This window comes from Ammodytes marinus, assembly GCF_949987685.1.
Source record: "Ammodytes marinus genome assembly, chromosome: 10".
In the NCBI taxonomy this organism is placed as follows: Eukaryota; Metazoa; Chordata; class Actinopteri; order Uranoscopiformes; family Ammodytidae; genus Ammodytes; species Ammodytes marinus.
The window spans coordinates 10,803,660-10,809,659 of NC_137214.1; positions in this window are offsets into that span (position 1 = coordinate 10,803,660).

Genomic DNA, 6,000 nt, shown 5'->3' on the forward strand with positions numbered 1-6,000 from the left:
CTTGGAATATAAAATGGTCTGATCTTGTTTTGTAATTGTTAAGAGTCAATTGTTAGCTCAGTAGTGTCACACAAACGCAAAGTTGGATCTGAACAAAATGTCTTATTGTTTCAATTCACCAGACAATTATTTTTCTCAAGAGCTACATTATTATTCAACACTTCATCATACAAATATATTGAATCAAAGAAACGATGGGCTGGATTCAGTCAAAGTTATGATCTTCTTTGTTTGGTGGTGGGTTTGCTCATGGGCTCTTTATAGACACTATTTTGACAATAGTATCCAGGAAGATTATTAAGCAGAGTAGTGTTTGTGGATGGGATGACTGGACTCTTGGTCAACACAGGGAATTATATCATATCCACTGCAAAAAAAAAATCTCCGGTCTGTCACGCTTCAACTGCTGAGAAATAAACAACAATAAACCATGAACTTTGGTTGTCTGGTTTTTCTTTTGTTACAATCCTCTTACAGTTTTTTTTTCGATCACTAACCCACAGTGGACACAACTGTAGCTCAATGTGCAAAACTCTAACTACAGTCTGCACTACCAACAGTCACTGGAGCTGAACAGTTCACATCACCTGCAAAATAGGCTCAGTGCAGCAAACACTATGAACCAGCCTCATTGAGATAACACACACTGTCACTCAGAACACACTCAGAGTGAAAACACTAGCATCAAACCCCAATAGTTACATCTTTTTATTTTATATTTTAGTGGTTACTTTTCCAAATGTAATACTTATCCGTGTAAATATTCTTTAATTGTAAAACAGAAATCAATTCCTGTAATGTTGTCATTTACTGTAAGGATGCAACTCCTAAGTTTTTGTTTGCTGGAAAATTCGTATTACAGATGCAACTTTAGATGCAACCCTGCCTCTCTCAATGAGAGACCATGATTCACAACAGGGTCTGTCAGTGTCACCCTTACTGTATTCCATCAGAAATTACAGCTCTATATCTTCTAGGTCTTCCTCCACACATACACACATACACACTCTCACTGCCACTCTTCTCCCTCCACCAACCTGTCTTCCTTGGTCCATTTCCCCCAAAAAACATTTTTGAGCTTTCCCTATAAACTGTATATACAGTCGCTCCAGTTGTGCCCACTGTGGTTTAGCGAACGAAAAAAACTGTAAACAAGCCATTAAAATAAACATCTAGCTCTTATGAGGCTTCCATGTTGGCTGATATATTTGTTTGCACTAAAAGGAAACAAGTGTTATGTCACATTTTGCAGTTGGCCAAGTTGAAACATTCCCAGTAGCATTTATGAAATTGATGCCTTCAGCGAGTTCATCTGCCCAGGCAAACATTACACAATCTGATACTCAGTTTACTTTGGTTTGCTCAGTTATGTAAACACAATGTCAATATTTTTGCATTTTTGGTAATGACCTAAAACCCCTTAACAAGCCTGGAAGGACCAAGTATCACCATGTCCATGTCTTTATTTCAGTTGGTCATTATATCAACAAATTGCAGCTTAACGTTGGCTGATGGGGCTGTAATCCTGTAATCCTATGAATACAGTTCATTTCTGTGTTGTGTTGTCTAGTTGGGTGTGAGTGCCAGTGTTACACTCCTGTGCTCCTCTGGACTGCCTGTGATAACAATATGTAATCCTCCCTTTGACTTCCTTCAGCAGATGATGCTATACAAATACAAATCTAAAACATATTGCTGCCTGTGCCTATATAACATATCCTGGAATGAAATTGCAACTTAACCATTCAACATTGTTGTAGGACAAAGGAATGTCAGGCAACAGCAAAAAAAAAACGCTCAAAAATACTTTCTTTTGGAAATGGACCAATGAAGACAGGTTGGTGAAGGGAGAAGAGTGGCAGTGAGAGGGTGAAAGATTGGAGGAAGACCTAGAAGACAAAGAGCTGTCATTTCTGATGAAATACAGTAAGGGCTACACTGATAGACCATGTTAAGAATCATGGTCTCTCATTGAGAGAAGCAGTGTTGAGGGTGCAACCCAATCTGCAAATATCTAAAGTTGCATCTGTAATACGAATTTTCCAGATTTTTATTTATTTGTGTTCACCTAAAAAAAAACAGATAGCCTATGTTATAAAATAAACAATTTCACATGAAATAATTTCACTCTTTCCTCAAATAAAATAGTACGTAATTTGTGTGAAGTAACTCAAATTATTCAAACTGTAAAGATTGAAAGTTTGTAATTTGTGTATTGGGGTTTGATGCTAGTGTTTATACTCTGAGTGTGTTCTGAGTGACAGTGTGTGTTATCTCAATGACGAGAAAGTTATCACTACTTTGGCCATAGGATCCAGGCGTAGAAGTTTAATTTGAATTTCAAATTTAAACAAAAAGGACTGTTTTATTTGGAATATCAAAGTGTATTATCCAGAAGCTAAACTTCCCCTTTAATCCTGTAACTGAGACTCCATTCTGTGTGTGAAGCGCTGCTGCTCATATCCAGCCCTTGAGCTTCCTGATCTCAAATCAGTGTTTAAAAGATCATGGCCCCTGGTGACGGAGACAATATTATCTCCTAAACCTTTATAAACTGATTCAATATCAGCCCTCTGGCACAAAAAGCTACACCTCTTATCCTATCAAACATTATGTAAATCCTTTTCTTGCTGATCCAGGGTCAGCTGAGAGGGAAGACTTGAAGCCCCTGCAGGATCTGATGGAAGTTCAAGCAGATGTCTGGTTCAAACCACCCACAGGGCAAAGCAAGGCAGTCTGCGGTATACGGCAGGACTGACCTCAGAGCTGCCTGTCACCTTATCTCCCTCCACAGGACACACACACACACACACACACACACACACACACACACACACACACACACACACACACACACACACTCACACATACACACAACCTATTTCCATCTCCATGTATTTTTCTGCTTTCTGGGAGAGCTAATCCTTCCACAGTTTATAGTTAGATGAGGTTCTCATCTGGCACTCTTACATTAAGTGAAAGAGCTTCACCTTCTAGATCAGCAACATCATAAAAATAAAAGTACACAGTACAGAGCCTGATCTGTGACATTACAGTTTTTTTCGATCGCTAAACCACAGTGGGCACAACTGTAGCTCAATGTGCAAAACTCTAACTACAGTCTGCACTACCAACATTCACTGGAGCTGAACAGTTCACATCACCTGCAAAATAGGCTCATTGCAGCAAACACTATGAACCAGCCTCATTGAGATAACACATACTGTCACTCAGAACACACTCAGAGTAGAAACACTAGCATCAAACCCCAATACACAAATTACAAAGTTTTAATCTTTACAGTTTGAATCATTTGAGTTACTTCACACGAATTGCGTTATATTTTCTTTGATGAATGAGTGAAATTCTTTCACGTGAACAAACCATTTTTTTAGATAAAAAAAAAATTAAAATCAGAAATTGCTTCAATAGATACATATTATGTATATGTTATTGATAACATTTCCAAATGTAGTATGTATCTGTGTAAATATTCTATAATTGTAATACAGAAATCAATTCCGGTAATGTTGTCATTTACTGTAAGGGTGCAACTCTTACGTTTTTGTTTGCTTGAAAATTTGTATTACAGATGCAACTTTAGATCTTTGCAGATTGCGTTGCACCCTCAACCCTGCCTCTCTCAATGAGAGACCATGATTCACATCAGGGTCTATCAGTGTTGCCCTTACTGTATTTCATCAGAAATTACAGCTCAATGTCTTCGAGGTCTTCCTCCACACATCTAGTCTCACTGGTTCTCTTCTCCCTCCAACAACCTGTCTTCCTATTTTTGAGCTTTCCCTATACTGTACAGTATGTTCACTAACAAGTCTAAAACAAGACACCTTCTTAGTGTTTCAGTTGAAATTGCAATCACTAGTGTTTGAAATGTGTGGTCTACAGTTGTGACAGCAGTGGGTCAGCATTTGAACAAAGTGCTAGAAATCCACAGTGTTGTGCAGGCTGTGGTTAAGCCATGAGATAAGTGTGTAAAGTTTTGAAAATTGTGTTTAAGCAATGAAAACCGATCTAGAGTTTGGTCCACATGAACCGCTGCTGTGCATAGTGTAGTTAGAGTTTTGCACTTGTCGTTCCAGTTGTGACCACTGTGGTTTAGCAATCGAAAAAAACTGTAATGTAATGTAAAAAGGGAGCAGCATTAGAATATCAATGAGAGGATGTAAGTTAGATAACATGGGTTGACATACAATATAGTTTCTCGAAATAGAAAGAGTTGTGTAGCTGGCACAATGTTGTTCGGCGGTGTAGACCAGATTAGGGGGACTGTTCTATCATTGTGAAGTCAGGAGAGAAATGAGGTGAAGCTGCAGTTGAAAAAACAAAATTGCCAAGTGGAAACAAAGAACAAGCTGTTCAGGCCTGTACTCCTGCCGACAAGTATGGGTGGCTTTGATTGTAATTTGCAAGCAACATGGATTTGAAATTACATTTCTCAACAGGTCCTCGGGATCTAGTGGAGTGGGTTAAGGAGAGGACAGAAACATTAAAGAAATTGGAAAGGTTGAAGAGAAAAGGTGCTGTGTCAATGTAGGTGAGTTGTAGAAGGGCAAGAGAGAAGGTTTTTGGGGCACGGCTAATAGGATGTACTGAAAGAGCAGTTCAGACAGGAAATGACTATGGCTGGGGTCAACCTCCAAACAGGTTGAATGTGTCTCAGCTTTTAGAGCAACATTACAGCATATACAAGAGGCCTGCATGCACCAGCCACTCAAATACATGCAAGCACAGATGCCAGGTAGATGAAAATGATGTTGCCTCGATAACTTATTTGACCGTCTGATAACATCGTAAACTCTTTTTACCCTTGTGTACAGTCAGATTTTGGCAAGACAAAAGTTTTGTCGCCTACAGAGAGTAATGTGAAAATTTAACAAATACTTTACTTCAAATACAAAATTATGTTGCATAACATCAGTGAATTAAGTAGTGGTGCTGTGAGATCCATTTTTAATATCTTGTATGAGCTTGAAAGACTGCATCCATGCGGTTCGACAATGATTCATACAATGTATTGATGAAATCATCAGGAATAGCAAAGAAAGCAGTGTTACATGCCTCCCATCATGCTGATGTGGGCAGAGATCGACGTAAATACAGATTTATTTTTTTCTTCATCTAATTTGGTTGATATGAGCATAAATAACCACATCTCCAAATAAAACGAGAATGAATGAAAACTGCTCACAGATGATTGCAACAGGCTTTAATTGTGTGCGTCTGTGTGTGTGTGTGTGTATGTGTGTGTGTGAGTTTGTGTGTGCATGCGTGCGTGCGTGCGTGCATACATGCATGCTTGTGTGAGTGTGTGTGTGTGTGTGCGTGTGCGTGCGTGCGTGCATGCGCGTGTGTGTGTGTCACAGCAGTGAATCCTTGGTCAGCTTTTAAGTGAATCTCTTGCCTTCATTTTGTATTCACAGGACGGAGCTCGGCACCTTAATGAGATCGGATGTACATCACATATAAGTGACCCCATTCCCCCTCTCTCTCTCTCCTCTGTCCTCAGCAATTATTTAAAGTAAGTGCAGTTAAATTATTAATCCGCTATTGTTATAGCTTGATAAGTACATTAAAATGCACCGCAGGATCCTGCCAAACCTAATGTTTCTCTTAGGGGGGATGTTTTTCACCAGGCATGGCTGCGGAGCTGTATCTGAATACACAGTTAAGTTGGTTAGCCGGCCAGACAGCATTCACTGGTTTGGTATTGATGTTGTCTGACAGGGGGTGACTCCTTTGAATAGGCTTTTGTCTGTGAATGACATGTTAACATACTGTACGTGCACCTTGTGAAGTACTTTTATAAGGCACCCTTGAAGGTCTGCCCATTTTTATGATAATGCATTGTTAAATGCTCCCTCACCATCACTACTCCACTCTGTCTTAAGAACTCCCTGAATGTCTCAAATATTCAGGGGAAGTTAGATCAATTAAATCACTGTTAATGGCCTCCCGGTTTGCAAAGTTACACTTTTTTTT